This window comes from Scophthalmus maximus, chromosome 12, assembly GCF_022379125.1.
Source record: "Scophthalmus maximus strain ysfricsl-2021 chromosome 12, ASM2237912v1, whole genome shotgun sequence".
NCBI classification, from domain to species: Eukaryota; Metazoa; Chordata; class Actinopteri; order Pleuronectiformes; family Scophthalmidae; genus Scophthalmus; species Scophthalmus maximus.
Window position 1 is genome coordinate 19,025,902 of NC_061526.1, and position 18,136 is coordinate 19,044,037.

The 18,136-nt window shown below is 44.6% G+C and overlaps 1 long non-coding RNA gene across 1 annotated transcript in view; it reads right to left on the reverse strand.

Moving 5' to 3' along the window:
- Window positions 1-702: 702 nt before the first annotated feature.
- LOC124850816 overlaps window positions 703-18,136 on the reverse strand; it is a 39,083-nt gene continuing 21,649 nt past the window's right edge. The window contains exons 4-6 of the long non-coding RNA XR_007031743.1: window positions 13,199-13,257; window positions 2,744-2,801; window positions 703-1,390 (exon numbers count right to left, since the gene is read on the reverse strand). This is a non-coding gene — a long non-coding RNA (uncharacterized LOC124850816). The remainder of the gene's footprint in view (window positions 1,391-2,743; window positions 2,802-13,198; window positions 13,258-18,136) is intronic.

Below are 18,136 nucleotides of genomic sequence, written 5' to 3' on the forward strand. Positions count from 1 at the left end.
ACAGTTGTGTTCCTTCAGGACTCACGACAGGCTATGTGTGCTTTTGTGCATGTGTGTGAGTGTGTGTGTGTGTGTGACGTAACATAAGCCCTCGCTATGCCCAGATTCTGCACAGCTGGGCTTCTCAGTATTCCAGATTACAATACGTCACCACTCCGCTCTCGGCCCTCCCTTCTGCCCGCCACACGCTCCAGTACACTCACATCTCCTTTCAACACATGCACACTGACACAAACCAACTTCTGTGATGTCACTGAATACGCTTCTCCCTTTGCCTCTCTCTCTCTCTCTCTTTCTCCATCTGCCTCCCTATCTCGGTCTCTCTCTATCATGCATTCAGATTTGTTTACCCTTGCTCCTGTCAGTTAGGATCTGCATATTTACCCAATCTACCCTCATCTTTTTATTTCCTCTTTTTTGTGTGTGTGTGCTGTTCCTCCCTCATCGTCCCTCTTTCTGTCTCTTTCTCGCTAACCCACACAGCTTGCGCCGAGGTTTTGCCAGAACACAGCAAACCACTGGCCAGATGTCAAGCCTTTGTTTGAGGTACTTATACCAAAAAAGACTCAGGGATGAAAAAAAAAAAGATAATCCTCAAAATCCAATTAAATTTTTTTATTTTTGAAAAAGGAAATACTGACAAATTTAGGTATTCTACATCTGCAACGCATCAGGAATGCTCCAAAATTTATAAATCCGAATAATATTTAACAAATGTTAATGCATGATAAATAATGATGGATGAGTGTTTCTTACCTCATACGCCATTTCTATGGTAATGCGTGTATTTATGCATAATAAACAGACAAATAACAAACGGGGGGGAACGCCCCATCCAAATACTGAACAATACTGATCAAAATCTGAACACTGGAAGTTTTCGAGGCACTCGGTGGGGTAATTACCATGGTGAGTGAATCTGTATAGATAAATCAATAAAGATATATTTGGACAAAAACTCATGTATCCCATACACAAAAAAAACACACCATTTAATTACGAACACCTTATTACTTTGATATTTTCTTCCTTTTCAGAATCCGAATGGTGTTTAGTAGGTTCTCGCATACAAGGAATTTTCTTTGGTGATAAGTGCATAACAAACATAGTAAATAGAAAAATGCGGATAAAGGATAAAGCAAATTCTAGTTTCCAACCACAGTAATGTCTGTTCAACTGAGAGAAAGCATCCTGCTGGATACATCAATATTTTTTTTACAATATTATTATATTATGCTAGTTTTGCAGAGGATTGTACCAATTCAACCCAACTATCATGCAGCAGCAGTCTCTTCTGCTCGTAGCTTTACAAGCCTTCAGTGTGCTTGCAAGGTCATGGTCTACTTGTTGAACCCTGGAGTGGAAGAATGACGCGGAGAGGTGAGAAGAGCTGAGGAATAGTGAAGAGGTGATGAATGAGAGAAAAGACGGTGGGGAGGAACCTGTGAGAGGAACACACACACACACCCACACACACAAAGTGTAGACTTGTTGACTAAGCTGTGCGCCATGCCAGGGAGTGGGATGATAGTGGACTGCAGGGGGTTTGACAGAGGCATTTGGCTGGTCTGATCTCTGCGTGTGTGTTTGTGAGATAGAGGGAGAACATGCGTCTGCGAGTATTGCACCAATCATAGTATGGAATACTATGCACACACACAAATCCTACACAGTCAAACTCCATCACCATAAGAATTAGACTCCTATCTCTCTCTCTCTCTCCACACACACACACACACACACACACACACACAGCAGAGATTACAGTGCTGCCACAGCGCGACTAGCTTCTATTGGTTTTCGAGGCATCATGATAAGCATGAGTATCAAACCACGCATGATGTCATCTCTTTAGTGCAACAGTACATACAACGGACACACACACAGGCGCACACAGTCAAAGATGTGAGTAAGCATGAGAATGGCATTTTTGCTATAAAACCAAAAAAGTGGAAATCTCTGAATGTTTGAACATTCACTCAATTAAAAAATTGAGCTCAATAATATTTTTATAATCCTATTTATCAAACTGAAATGTAATTTGAAGTCTCCAATTTGGTTTGGAGAGGATGTAATGAATAATGTACACACCATTACTCATGGTCCACTCACATTGGCTCTAGTGTATAACAACAGAGGGATGGAAACTTTGCACAAAAATAACAATGAAACAGAAATGACTTTTTTGTTTTGAAAAGTAATTTTAAAACTAAAACATATTAGTGTGTACGCAGCCTTACAGAGAGGCAGAGCAGGGGCAGGTCGTCAAAGCGTACATGCGTGTTTGTGTGCCAAAGAGCGCCCGTAAGTAAAATCGAAATGCAGTAGAGTCTCTCAGCGAAATGTTTTATTACTTGACTGTTTTGGTTCCAACAGCCCAGAGATTTACTCACGCAGCATAAAATCTCCCCACATTTGGCGAGTGTTCATTTCAGACGCTGGTCACACCTCACTTGGTAAAAGTTGTAAATACTGAGCTCCTGTTGCCGCCCGAGCGCATGTGTAGGCTACTCCCCGTGGTCTTAACTGAGGAGAGGCCTTGAGTTTGCCGTACATGCAGCATGTACTGTATGCAGAGGTGCAGGTTAAGTGCCGTGAGTCAACAGAGGCAGCCACACAAACAAACAGCATGGCGGTGCCACTGAAAGAAAAATGCTTGATTGAATCAGGGAGCAAGTGCTTGCTGCACAAATACACACACACACGTCGCCCTCTATGTGCACACAGCTCCGAGCACGCTCACCTGGATGCTGCGTAGAAGAACCCACTGTTTACTTGCACCACTGGAACAATGTAAACACCTGTAGGTATGAAATATTGCAAACTCAAAGAAACAAGAATTTCAGGTGGTCTTTTCCTTTTTTTGCAGGTATTTCCACCACCCACCCCCATATTCTCTATTAAAATGAAGTGAAACTCGATGACGGGTTGAAAGCCCTCACTTCCTCTTTTCCGTGTGTTGCACATTCGCTGTGGAGTGACAGATTGAACTGTACATACAGCAGATGTGGATAATACATTCTTGCATGTGCACAGATGAGCACATTGGTTTTAACTCTAACATTATGCTGTCAAGTGCACACGCTTGTATGCATTTGAATAACATTTATCAGGGCGCACAATCCGTTAATAGATTTCTAAAACATTACTTTTATACACCTGGGAACAAAAAGCTATAGCACTTGGGCACAGACACAATTCGCAAAAGAATAACAAACCCATTGAACATGAATTGCTGCTTCTACATATGTTCCCCCTTATAATGTAAAGTAAACGTGTTGTAACATGCATGAAGTCCCTTTATCCCATGAAGTCCCCCCCCCCCCCCCCGTCATGCTCAAATCTTCCCCTGGGTCTAGTGGCTAACATTAGTTTACACATACTCACCACCTATCCATAAATACTGATGGGGGAAAACGATATCACAACAACAAGTTGTTTTGCCACGGCTCATCATGCTGCGCTTGTAAGGGGCAGCACAAGTGTTAACGTGTTGCCATGAAGCGGTATCGCTGTCGGGACATACGGGGCGGCAGGCCTGTCATGCCCTGACACAGGCGAGGCGGCTTAACTCTAAGTGCTGAGTGAGTGGAATGCCAGGGTCCAGTGAGCCCCCGCGGCAGTTAGGGAAGGAAATGGAGTTTCTACCAGGAACTAGGGGATGGTGGGTTGGGGGCAGAGTTGGGAGACTCAGTGGGAGTTCCAGAGCTCATTTTCCAGCCAGAGAGGTAGCCAGCGACCAAAGGAGTTCATGTGCAGTCGAGACAACGCGAAGGGTAACGCGGCCAAGTTCAAGCTGCGTGGCAAACACAGGAACACAGCAGATTCTGTGCACACACATCGACGCCGTGAGCATCCACTCCTTCGAGCAGGCACACCCACTTTCTGCCAACCAACTTGCATGCACGCTAATCCCGTCCCCTGGGAACGGAGCCAGCCAGACTCTGTGAATCATCGCACCAGAGAGCAGCTTTTAAAAACTTTTTAGCATGCCCAGTGGTCAGGCCAGCGCTTTGATCAGGACTGAAATATCCCCACAACTGTAGAATGGGTCGCCACAAGGTTTTATTCGGACATTCTTGGTACCTAAGGGGTGAAACTTTGCGTTTAGTGCCAATTAGCATGTGAACACGGGTATCTAAGAAACATTGGCATAGCGTTGTCATTTTGAGCTTGTGAGCATGTTAACGTGGCCTGAAATAAAAGCTCTGGTTGGGCCCATTCGATACGTTTCCCCTTCGATTATTGAACTTTCATTTTAGTTTGTTTGGTGTTGTCTCTTATTTTTGAACCAAAGGGGAAATTTTGATCAAACTTTCGCTGATCTAAAATGTAACTGCTGCAAACTCAAATGAGGTTCGGAAAGTTAAATGAGTTCATGGTGTTTGGTCACATATCAAGACTCAGCTTCTCCCCTGCCACACACACAGGAGGCATCGTCATCCTGCTATGAGTCAACAGCAATTGGAGCACAGAAATATTATGCACATGGTTAACTAGGTCAGCCCAGGACATACTGTAGAGGTCTAGTCAATTCAACATAGAATTATTTCCATACTTATTGGGGTTAACCTTTTGCAGACTCTAACATACCCACTTGCAGATTAAAACTAAACCAGACACTTGCTGCAGCAGAGAAATCGTTTGCTTGTTGTCGGTTTTTAATACTTCAGAAGTTATGAAGTTTAGAGATTGAGCTTTTAAAGGCTTATCGGCATAGTGTATTAGCACAACAAGGTTATTTAGCTCTTAGGCTTAGGCTGGACTTGCTTCCCATGCCCCACGACGTTCACCGAGGGTTCAAAGGGCCCATATAGCGAGTCTCTTCAATAAAACTCCAGATAGATGTCTCTCAAACATAACCGCGGGTTTGAGAGGTAGTGGACCAAGGTCAAGTATCTAGAGTCAATTGAGTGAGCAAGACGCACTTACTCAGACTCCTTCTCCTCTCCTTTAGCGCCAATCTGTCAGCATTAAGAAAACATATTTCCTTATACACGCTGCACAACAAAATGTAAGAGCAAAGTAAACTGTAATACAACTGCATTTAATATGAAATATTTGAAGTGTTGAAAACCCAGTGAAATATTCCACAGAAGAGGAGAAAAATGAAGCCTGTGCTCAGTCTTGAAGGGAACATACTTTACCCTCAGTCAGTCTCTGCGTTGCCACCTTTGGTCTTTCAGACTTCACAAGCTCGAGATGGGCCAAACAGGCTGGAACAGTGTCGTGCTTAGTTGACATTTTCCTTCACCCTCGTTGAAGGGTTGATGGCGCAATGTGGAAAGGTAAAGGCCCGTTAATTGCGAGGGAAGGAAACGATTGAGTAAGTGGCTATGTGATGAGTGAAAGGGATCAGAGATAGTGGAAGGCATATCTCTCTTGGCCAGAGTTCAAGAATAATTTAGTTTGCCATTGTAAAGCAATAAGAGTGAGGCAGTATTGATTACGGGAAAGGATCAGAGAAGCCACGAAACTCTGTTCATACAACTGAGCAGGTCCATTTACGACTCCTGTGGCTTGGGGTTAAAGAACCGAAAGAGGATGTGCCTCTTGCTGGGTCACAGGTCACAGCAGCAGACAATAAGTCATCCATAGTATGATGTTGGTCCAGAATGATTTTCTGCACTGACAACACAATCGAGAGGATGGCATCGAGAGTAAACAGTTTTATGTCATGTGATTAAGATTCGTTTAGAATTAAGCACCAAGAGGCTGTGAAGGACCGTTGTTGTCATGGTTACTGTGAAAGTACATTTAGGGAACAACTGGAGTCATGGTAACAGAAAACTGATGTTGACATTTGGCAAGAAACAGAAAAAGGGGTCTCCCATGATGACATTTTGTTGATTAAATGACCAAAAAAAAGCTGTTGGTCCGTGCACTCCAGAGCAACAAGCGATGGTTTTCTGATCTGACAGGACAACATCCCTCTAATGATTAGGGGACATTCATCATCATGGCTGCAATAATAACCGTGGCAAGGGAACAATTTTGGCCACGGCTAAAAGAAACTGACGTTGGACTCTTATGAAGAAACGGGAAACAAGCAGCGGTCTCCTCCGTTAATGTCTGATATTTCCTTGACAGATTCATCCACTCTGACCGCCGCTGTAGACTCCGTCACCCTGACGACCCTGATGCCACATTTACTACTCGTCACTTGAATATAAACATGTGTCTTTTCATGGGAACTCACTGAAATGACTCTCGATTTTCTTGGGAGGAAAAACCTCCCGCAGACAACACCAAGCAATTCTTCAGCCTTTCAGCATGTTAATATCCAGCACTGCATCAGCATGTTTGCAGACGAGCTGAGCATAAATGTTTAAGATGCTGCTGTGACATCAATTATTGCAGAGAGCCGCTCTGATTCCTGCCGCGCAGTTTCTATTTTAAGGATCGAACAGAAAAATCCCAAGCGTTCTGGCCCGTTTTGTGATTAACCACAGTAGCCGTGCACTATAGCTAGAAGTGTGACACCACACAGTGCCCTGCAGCCTCCAAGGCTGTGGACATAACAAGGACACAGCGGGTAATCAATTATGCCCTCTATGGTTTCCTTTCTGTCAAACCAGAGAGTGTGCAAACTATGAAACGGCTACTGGGAACTGATTATTTTGCCAACTACAGTTTGGACAGGTTTGCCGTCAGACCCTGAAATCAATCATCATGGTTGAGCAAGGAAGGGCAGTTAATTCCAGTCGCGACACAAATGGTAAAGCTCGTTGAAGGATTCGCGGTGTGCTACAAATTGTGCACTGAGGTCCGTCGCTGCAGACCTTGGATTCTGCTGCAATAAGGCCAATTTTTTTTGATTCAGTCCTGAATTTTTTTTTCCCCCGGCTATGCTCAAGGTGTAGACAAAGCTCAACTTGCCTGTTTGTGTGGCTGTTGGTGGAAATAGCGTTTTATTCAGATGGACATCTGGGATCAGAGGCTTTATTACCAATCCTCAATGCCCCTCCAGATTTATTTCGCTTCTCTCCCTTGCAGTGTGTGCCTCCAACCCCGCCCCCCCCCCCAATCCTATTTCTTTACTCTGTCTGCCCTCCTATATCGGAGCCACTGCTTCTGTTGTGCCCTCAAGCCCAGTCCACAAATTGACATGCTGAATTCTCGACTCGAACATTAAACCCCGGGGATCAAGCATCCAGAGAAAGCTCTTTTATATCCTCTCCCTTTGGAAATTGTTTGTGTTCATTAAAAGGTGCACTAGGTGGATTTCCTTCACAAAAGGACCAGAGTCCCTCATCTCAAATCTGCTGCCAGGCTGTAAAGGGGGGGAAAAAAAATCACCACTGAGACCAAATGACAGATGAGGACGACTGGGGTTTCAGATTATAACTGTGTCCAGATAAAGCTCAGACGAATAGCACCACTGCAACACTTATTCCTTGGTTGTCCCATTGCTTTAGCCCGTTGCGTTGACGTCATCACGTTTGTACTGCCTCACATTATGTTGCCACTGCCTTCACCACATTATTTATATGATGAAGCATTTGTTTTACACACCATCGTGTCCAGAGTGTGGGCATACCGTGTTAGAGAGGTACGACTACGACCCATTAATACTAAATGTATTTTCTTTCAACCCCTACACACACTCTCCTTGTCTTTTCAGGTCAGCTCAGCAGAGAGCACTCTGCGATAATGAGCTGCTCCACTTTCATGACAGATGGAAAATGCGCAGCACGCCGAGCGCCGCTCCTTCCTTCCCTCCTCCACTCCGCTCCGTCCGGCTCGGCCGACCATCTACCTGTCGGCCCAGCCGCCGCCCCGGTGCGGCGTCGTATCAAATGATCGGGATGAGCCAACGAGAGGAGGAGGAGGAGGAGGAGGAGGTGCCGGGAGTTGAGGCAGTGGAAAAACCTCTTCACACTCTTCATCAATATTGCAGCCTTACCTGGTGAAAGCTTACACCGGCCAACATATTCCATCATGTCACTGGAAGAGAGGATCGGATGCCTTGGCTTGACATGCCAACATTGTTACCCGTACAAATGATGACGCAAAGCTCGATTCATTATTCAGGGCTTCTTTAAAGGAGAAGGAGGAGGAGGAGAACTTTGAAGGGCTTGGAAAGCAGATGATGTTCAAGAGTCCAATTATCAACAAGTAGGTCATGTTTGCTCTGAAAAGCCTACAAGCGGCAGAGATGCGAGCACCAGCTCCTCCTGGTGCAACGAGCCAGCAAGAGGCAGTCCGGTCAGATCTTCAGGTGAACGCGATGTTGTTTACAGATAACAATTCTTCCCCATAAGAGGGCTTTGAGTGCTTGAGCAGAACAAGCACTGTTTTAAATGCACAGCTTGTAATAAGTCACTGCATTGAAGAAAATTACAAAGTTGACCGGCTTGGGATAGAGCAGCAAAACACGTCACCAGTAACACAGAAACACTGGAATCCCCAAATGAGACAATACGCTGGTACTGCAGCTCGTCAGCACGTGAACAGACGATCACTCACAGTTAGAATTACTGTTGAGTAAACGTTGATGAGTTACACTTTTAAAAGCGGGAAGAGGTGGGGGTAATACGTTGATGATAAAGTCTAGTGTCCTCCATGAAAAAAAAACAACTCCCAACAGCAAACCATGTCAGCATGTGCATGTCGCCGTGTGAGTCTGTGCGTGTGTGTGTAACATGGTCTGGCTGAGGTCAGGGCTGGTGCACATTTAATCTGCTCTCTGTTTCCAGGCCACTCCAAGGACTTTGACACATCGCTTCTGTATCTATTATTCACAAGTGGCCGGAGACTTTCAACTGTGTGTGCGTGTGTGTGTGTTGGTGGGTGTGTGTGTGTGAGAGTGCGGATATTTTGCGAGCATCCTTGCATGCTCCACGAATTGCCCTTCAACAGCAGCACACGGCTCAAAATTCCTCGGAAATTGTATTTGCAGCTATAATATCAGGCCCGTTGCATAATCGCACCCTTTCTGCCACACACAAACTTACACTCTGCACACGGGCACACTGCGCTCCCACTCCAGTTGCACAACCCCTGAATTTTAGGGATAGAATGGCCTGGTTTCATAAGCAGGCTGCTGCCTACTGGCAGCTGTGCTCTGAGATGAGGTCATCACTTGGGGCGGGCCACAAGCAAAGACAAAGCATTATGTTGGCCACAATGGTGAAAATGAGAGACAAAAAAAAAGAGAATGACAGTCAGGGATGACCATCGAGCTCTCACGGTGATCCTGCCCGAGCATGGTTGTAGGACGTTTCTGTTTCGAGTCGTGTTACCGAGCTGGCGGTGCAGCAATGCACTGAGGTAAACAGGGAACAGGGGAGTGGAATGATGCTTGTGCGTGTCAGTGTGTGTCTGTGGGTGTGCAGGCGGGTATAGCTATCGTCTCAGTGCTGAGGTGGGTTGAGTGTCCTCACCGTTATCTCTGGAGCACAGCTTGTTTACCCTAATGAACACAACTCAAAATCCACTCCAGACAAATGCAAAGGGGACATTTGCCTATTGACGCCGCTCCAACGCTTGAAATCACTGGGGATATGAATAAACATGAGAACAATGCGGATGCTCCACATTTTAGTGGCCCAAACAATTTCTGCGGATGCTGAATGAACACCAGTAATATTCAGACAATGGCGGCTCTCATGAATCCTCTGATCCCCATTGTTGAACTTGCACAGAGACAATTTTCTGCCTACTTTGTGTTGGTGATCGCGGCGTGTGTCGTCCCCCCCCCCCCCCCGTCCGTCAGCTGAACCACTTATTTCCGACATCTGTACCCCGGAAATGGTTTCAGCTCTTTCCATGAAAGTAAGGACTTAATTTCATGTCAATATTCAACATGTTGCTGAAGAAGACTTCTGCTAATACTGCGGCAGAGTAGAGCACTCAAATCATTTCATCCAGTAGCCAAAGCTTCTTTAAATCCCTCCAAACATGAAATTCTGACCAATAGGAAGATAGTTAAAATGATGGGACTAAAATCACAGCTCCATCCAATAGTCAAGCACCTCAGTTATTTACCCAAATCCCTCCTCGAATGTTTATTAAGCCAATGGGAGGGCGGCTGCAGAGGTGCACAAGGACAAGCGTCTGCCCTGCAGGTCTATGGCGATGCTGTGCTGCATAAGGCTGCGCCATGGCATGCGTGTGACCATTACATCATGGCTAGTCCCCGACCGATCTGCACCACACACAGTCACGTGACCTCCCGCCGTCATCTCAGGAGCACCGCCGCGCTGATCTGGTGATGACTTTTGCGGTGAGATGATGCCCGCTGGCGTCCCGCTGTGTGTGCGTCTAAATCCCTCTGTGCAGTTGGTTATTTGCTGGATGAAAGTGGACTACACAGTACGATGGATGTGGGAAAGTGTGTGTATGGTTTTCGCGTGTATGCGTACTGTAAGTGCTAATGTGTGTCTTTTCAGTATGACTGCGTTTATCTTTCCTCTTATTGTGGATGGTTTTTCTATGTCACCTCTTTAACCTCCAGCCTCCCCAACCCCCCTCCACTCTGCACCCCGCCAAAGCTGCTCTGAGCTCTTTGCTCTGACATCACCATAGTCATCATCAGTGGGCATGGGCCAGACCATTAGGTAAGTAACAGGGGGGAGATTACCCACAAATCAGAGCACTTTAGTCTGGCCTTGGCACCAGAGACACTCTGAAAATCCCCCCTAGGATGGAAAATGGTAATTCACAGCTTGGGGATCTTTGTTTCAAACTCCTTGTATAAACAGCTGATGCTGTAACAAACAAAAAGTTCACCAACATCCCTTGCGTGCGGGAGGAAAGCTCCAAAAATCTCTGCATCAGCAGAATAAAACTGCCATTCTCCCTCTGGCTCACACTCCATCTTTTTTTGTTGTGCGTCATTGTAAGTGGATCTGAGAGGTCATGACCCGTAGGATCTGTGCTGACATGAGTTAAGAGTCAAACTCAGATGAGAAGTGATAAAAAAGAGAAAGAGACAGACAAAGTATCATAGTGGAACTGTAGACCTCTGTGTGAGAGCGTGTTAACCCCCGACTCCATGGCCCTTTGGCACGGGGCCAAACATGGACAGTGGACGTTTCCACCTGTTCTGTAAACTGACTGAGGTGTCACAGTGACCTATTGGACTCCTGTGATGTGACATAACAAAGGCATCACTTGACTCCATTAATAGGGTGGCAATTTCACAGATGTCCCCTCCACTGTCATATGAAGTCATGTTTTAGGTATTTATATCTCACTTCCTTTCACATAATCAAGTATAATATTTATTTTTGCGTTTCTCTATTTATTTTCCCTTTTCTATTTTTTCCATTTGCCCTTTCAACTTTGGAAGGTTCATCCTTGATAGAAAAAAAAACCTTTAAGAAATACTTTAGTGTGGTTGTGTTGCAAAATATCTGCTACTACTGCTTGACCATCTTGTGCAAACACCATGGAAATATGACGTAAAACAAGTATCAATAGCGATGTGTCACTACCTCTTTCAGTCTTGATAAAAACTGATAAACAATAGGCCACCAAGTTTCCACCGGACAGGCACGTCCGTCATCTCGTGCCGGTGACCAAGCATATCATAAATATCCAAGTGCCTTCACTGACGCGCTGGAGAATATTATTTGGGCTTACGTCTTCATACGGGTTTCCAAAAAGTGTATATTCTGGAAAGCCACAACACCTGGAAACTATTTTGCTTACGAAGAACTAAAAGCCCTAAATGAGAGCAACGCGTAAACTTCTACAAACAGGCGCTCACACACAAGCAGACAAGTGTGTACACACTCGCACAGGGACATGAATTACATTTTCACCCCTTTTTCGTCCTGTGGCCCACGGAACCTTTGACACTGTAGCCTAAGTATTCACACCTGCTCGCTCCAAAGTGGTAACACATCCACGAGCTAAACCAAAAGGACACAGGCAACTTTCTCAGCTGGCTAAAATCCCCCCACCTCCAGTTGTAAGGATGACTTGTTGAAGGACTTTCCAGGTTGCAGTGTGGCTGACATACTGTTGCATTAACAGCTCATGTGGACAGATGATGTGGACAAATTCCTGCTAGGGCATCCTTGGCATGATATCGTTACAGCTGGGAAGCCCCACTCTGGAAACCCCTAAACGTCCCCAGACCTTCCCCCGGCAGCATGACACCAGTCCCCATTCCAGTACACCAAGCTGGCACTGGCTGCGGGCCCGCGGGCGACATAAATAGCCTGCCAAGACGCCACATTGGTCCTTGTGACACATGTCTCCATGGAAACCCGAGATAACAGGTTGTTGGAGGTCAGAGGTTGGATCTCAAGGGAATCGTGTGACCTCGGGGAAATGGAGGGGCGCAGGAACTGGAAGGGGCAGAGGAGAGAGTGCCACTCAGTCAGCAGCAGCAACGACAAGGAAAATCCCTTCTGTGGGGGACAGAGAGAGAGAGAGAGAGAGAGAGAGCAAGCCTCCTCTCTCTTTCCACGTCTGCACTCCACTATCACTCACTCGGAAATATAAACATGCCCTTTGCAATTGAGCTTAAGTCATTATGTCATTAAGCCAGAGGGGCTTTTCAGCTGGACATTTTCAGTTATGTACAATCCAGAATAGAGGCCCTTCTCTCCTTCCCTCACAAGGTCCCTCGCTGTCTCTTCCCTCGTAGGAAGACGTACGAAAATGTATTTCCTATTGTAAAAAAATCAAAGAAAACTTTGCATTTGAGACACAAAGCTAAGATATGTGATATCAAAAAGACTTGTTTCTAAACGCACACCCTTGAACTGCACATGTTGGCAAAACAATGGTCCTTGACATCCACCATTGTCCTGCTGAACCCTGGCGTGTTAGCATATTTAGCTCAAAGCATCACGACGGCCTCACAGACTGTGGCTGTAGACTCTTCGTCTTATTTAATCATTAAACTGCTCTAATTCGTATTCTCAGGCTTTTTGCATGTATTCTCGTTTGTTTTCTCTCAGGGTTATTTTTTTTTTCTTTAAGTTAGGAAGGAATGCTATTTTTACAACCATGTCTGGGCTAGAGAGATTATTGTCCTAGCGCCCCACTTAAATAATCTTTTGCTTGTGGGAAACTGGGTAAGGGACACTAAACAAGAATAAATAGCAGTACATATTAAACAACAACAACATTTAATCTTCCCCGTCTGGCCAAAAGTGCACAAGTTATGTTGCAGGAATTTACTTTTTTAAATAAATGAACTATTACAAATGTCAACGTGCTTTTTGCTTTTTCTTACTTGGACCAAACGCCTTGACGTCCCGGATTAACTTCAGCTCTTCATTAGAAGGGGGAAACCTGAAGCAGAGGTGGGAGAACTTTCTTAGCCCCCTTGTGATGGAAAAAACCTCAAATAGAAGGCGGGAGAAAGAGGGGAACAAGGTGAAGGAGCACGGGGTATTCCAGTACACGGAAAGGTTAGTTGGAAGGGTGAGCAGAGGGGAAACCCTTGGCGACAAATGTCAGTCTTTTAGTTTCAGAGCGGCCTCCAACGCCACTACGCGCCCCTCGCATACTCCTACATACCTTCGCCTCCCAAATGAAGGATATTTTGAGCCTGTGTGGGTGACCCCCCTAACTGCTGTAAAAATAAAGGAATCACATGTCTGAGTTGTGTAATGCTTTCAACCTTTTTGGGGGCAGCCAAAAGCCCAGACTCTTGATTCACATGGTTTCAGCCAGATACACACACAGACATATTCATTTCTCCACCACAAGGACGTTGGTACATTTATCTGACATCATGGAACACAAACTGTCAAGCTATCAATTATAGTCCTTGTTTCACACTTGGCTGTTGACTGCTTCCATGTTTCTCTTTGTGGTGGCAGTTTTGTGTGTTTCCTTTTGTACTGTGTGAACCAAGAGTCAGAAAAAAGAGGAAGAGAGGAAAGGGCGGAGACAAAGAGAGAGAGAGAGAGAGAGAGCTTGAAAGGCTTTTATTAGCATCGCATTTGAATGACTTGGTCTGAGCCCTCAACAGAGACGCTGCAGCAGTCACATATCATCCCTCTTTCATGCACACAAACAAACACACCCACACACACACACACACACACACACACACACACACACACTCACAAATATAGCAACGAGCAGGCAGACGTGGGGTGGAGGACGGGGATGAGTGGGAATATATTCGGGAGGGAGATGCTATCTAAATTTGTCAGTGTGGGCGCTTCTAAAATAAATTTTAAATATCATCTACATTGTTTTTCACATTGGCGGAATGTGAACGCTGCGATAGGAAAGGGTTTCTGTTGAAGCTTTTCTTGTAGAGCTGACACACTTCTTAACATGCACATCTCACTTTGGAGCATTTAAGTTTATGTCATATTAACAAATCTTGAGGCCCAGTATTGTTTTATGTCACTGGTTTTCTGAATAAAAATACAATTTTGCTAAAAAAACGAATTGTTGCCTTATGCTATAATAAAAAACATATTTGTGTGTTTTGCCCCAAAATCAACACTTTAAATGAAGTAGACCCAATTCTTTTCACTTTTCTTAAAAGTGAAGCACCGTGGTCAAAAAGAGCCATCTTGACTAAGACTATTGCACTAGATGTTATTTGGGTTAAAACATAAATCATACTCTTCATCCTCTTTATCCCTGGAATCCAGCACAAGATCGCCCCCCCCCCCCCCCCCCCTTCTGTTCTCTTCATGACCACAGTCCAGCTTTTTTCGAGGTCACGCAGGAGTTGGGAGTGAAGCTCAAACTGGGTCAAACTGGGTCCTCTCCGTAAAAACCTGCGAATGTCTAGGTGCCAGGAAAAAAGCGTGAGACCTTGTACGAGCACTTCAAAGTGACCAGTGACCAGAGGTGTGAATGACTGTGAGAGGTCATAGGTCCTTTCACGGTCCAGATCAGCTTCTACATGAAAACATACAGACACGTACACACACAGGCAGACAGACATTTTTGCCTCGGCAGTATTATGAGCATCAAGTTAGATTCCTGAGCTGTGGTGCTAAAAAGAAACCTGCCAAACGCAGTCTCCATGCATATGCAAATATGAGACGCTATAAATATCTACACACTGGGTCACAAGAAGCATAGTGAATTAATATGCAGGGTGCACACACCCCACGTTCGGCCTTATATTTATTCATGTGATCATGGGGAAGCTACACTATAGGCACAATTCATATATAATCTAAACGGAATGAATTAGACATTCGCCTGGCTTATATATAGTGTGCTAGATTCCCCGAAAGGCAATTTCACCATTCAATTTACAGCCCACAATAGCTCAAGCGAAAGCTGGGTAGGTAATGTCTTGCTGGTGTTAGTGCCCTGAGCAATCACCCCTCAGGCTATAAGGTATGAGTGCATAAGCCTGCCGAATGAGAGATGTGCGCGGGAAGCGGGAGTCTGCGAGATGCAGCGGCGGTGAGAGTGTGTCTGTACGGCGGAGCAAGGTGTGTTTGCTTAATGAGTTGTGATTGCCAAACCTAATGGCTCGTGTTTAGCAAAACTAATGGCGTGTGTGCACGCCTCCAACCGAGGGGGTTGACATCCATCCATCTCCTCCGGTCCAATTCCCCTTCCCACCATTTGCCCCGAGTCCTCGACCGCCACTCAAACGGGACCATGTTGCTAAATAAAGCACCGTCCCAGCTTCCTCTCGCTCGGGACAGGGGTATATATTCAGCTGGCAGGAATGCCAGGAACTCACAGAGGCGATAGACCTGCTCCTCACCTTTGACCCCCACACTCCTTTTTTGCTTTCCGTTGACCTACACTAGGATAAGTCCCTTATCACGCTGAAATGATTGCCAACGTAGTGACGCTCGAGTGTGTGCAGGCCCTCGTGTTACAGTGTTTAGGAAATGATAAAGGGGGTCAGCAGGCAAAAATCAAAAGCACGACGGCCCTATTTATGGTTTTATTATGTACAGAGTACAATCGAAGTTTGGCAGCCAGTCTATTGCATTGTAAGTTGGAGAGGTAGAACTTTCTGTCAAGCTCAGTCCATGACCCATATCCCTCCTGAATATTAGTCATCTTTTAACTGCTGAAGGAAAGACAATGCAGCACGAGGGACAAAAGGACAGAGGTTAGTCACTGTCTGCTCACACGGACTCAGTAAATCACAGCTTCTGTGAATCAGCACTGTGACCTTTAGGGACAATGCACAAGCTCTACATGAAATCAGGTTAATTTCAGCATACTAAAGGTGGGTACTGCAGAGTTTGGGAGCTGAAGAACAAATGTCACAGCATTTTTGGCCAAACTAGAATTTTTTTTTAACACAGAGCAGCATTCCTTAATTCCTTAGCTGGAGTAGTTATTTAAACAACACGGCAAATCAAAGTGCTTCTTATCTAAAACTTAACAAGGAACATATTTAAAATATATTATGGGATCATCCACCTGCCGACTCTATTACAGAGGACTTCACTACATATATTTCCGACACAACTACTGATTCTTCTCACACTACATTTACTTTTCCTCGATGGAACAACCTCTGATCATACCCGAACAGGGTTAACAACATATCCTACTTTGATACTTTAAAACGATCCCGGTTGATATGAAGGAGTCTGATTTTGAATAATTTTATTCTTAAGAGGGAAAAGTCAGCAGTAAACTATTAAAGCTACTTTTGAAGTATTTTTTGGTGCAGAGCAAAACTGAAACAAATACCACATAACCCCAGAGAGAGGCCGGCATCATGTAAAAACCAGAATCCATGAATAAATAATGAAAATTGATTTGCATGCTGCAAACGGAAATTCTATAAAGCAAATGTGATATTCTGACAGTTTTGTTTGTTAAAGGATGTGCATTCCCCGTCGCTGATGCAAATACACAATGCACATGCTCAATGTCTGCCCTTGAACAAGGCCCCTTTCATGACAGTATCATGATTTTTTTCTAACCCTTCTCCTATATAAGTTATTAAATCCTTCCGTGAGACAAACCCAAAAGTTTTAGACCAGATAATATCTACAGCATATTAGTCAGAGTAAATTTAGCATATTAAGTTATGACAATATTAACAGTAACTGTACTCTAGCATTGGGAATCTATGTCTCCTCCTACGCTACAACAATGGCTAAAAGAAGCATCATATTACTATAAAATCAAGAACAAAGAACAAACACCCAATTTGGAATCTATATGATGAAAACATTATTATATATGAGTACATCTGACTACATGTTTAGGTAATTTAAAAGCTGGAAAATTGTTTGGGATGGATCTGTGCTCTTGATTAAAATGAACTGAAAAAGAAGATTTATGTTGGATTAATTTTCATTTACTGTATGTTTAATCCACCAAGTAAGCTGAGACAGCAAGACAGCGAGGGTAAGGGCTTGCTTGTTTATGTGAAGCATAATGTAAAGACTCAATATGTATTTAGAAACTTAAAAATTGTAAATAAAGAATATTCTTCTCCAGAACTTGCAAAAAATTCTTAGTTGTGTTGAGGAAGAATACCTTATGTATCTCTAAGTGTGCGTGTGTGTGTGTGTGTGTGTGTGTGTGTGTGTGTGTGTGTGCATGCACGTGAGTGGGGGAAATAACAAATCATCCGGGTTTAAGGGAGATTAAACTGCATTAGAACACAATGAGATAGAAAGGACACACACACACACACACACACACACACACACACACACACACAGCCTTCTGGAGAAGGCACCGCTCTCTCTCGTCGCTCTCACTCGGAGACTATTAAATTCACACACACACACACACACACACACACACACACAAACACAAGTCCATTTCCTTGACTGAAACCATTCTCGGCTGGCGACAGCTCAGCACCAGCCTCTTGGTCACTGTGGCATCTCGCTGTGATTGGTCAGCCCTGCGCCAGCCTCTGGGGACCCGCGGGGTTGTGAGGATGAGGTGGCTGCTAAGAGACTGAGTCACAACATGCGATGCTCTGTGCTCACAACATCTCCCCATGCACACGCCGGAGACAGTTACATAAAGACAGGCCGACTCAAGGTAAACACTTCACTCTCACGCCAAATCCAGTTTCAGTTTTACTTTGCTCTAAAACTGCTTTTGCTCAATGAAACTCTTGACTAACAGATAACCTTGAGGTATAGAATGAAGAGTAGCAAAGTACACGGTACTAAATCAATCATCTCTTTCATAAGACATTGGAAAAAAACTGCAGATTGAGAATTGATTTTTGACCTTGGAAACA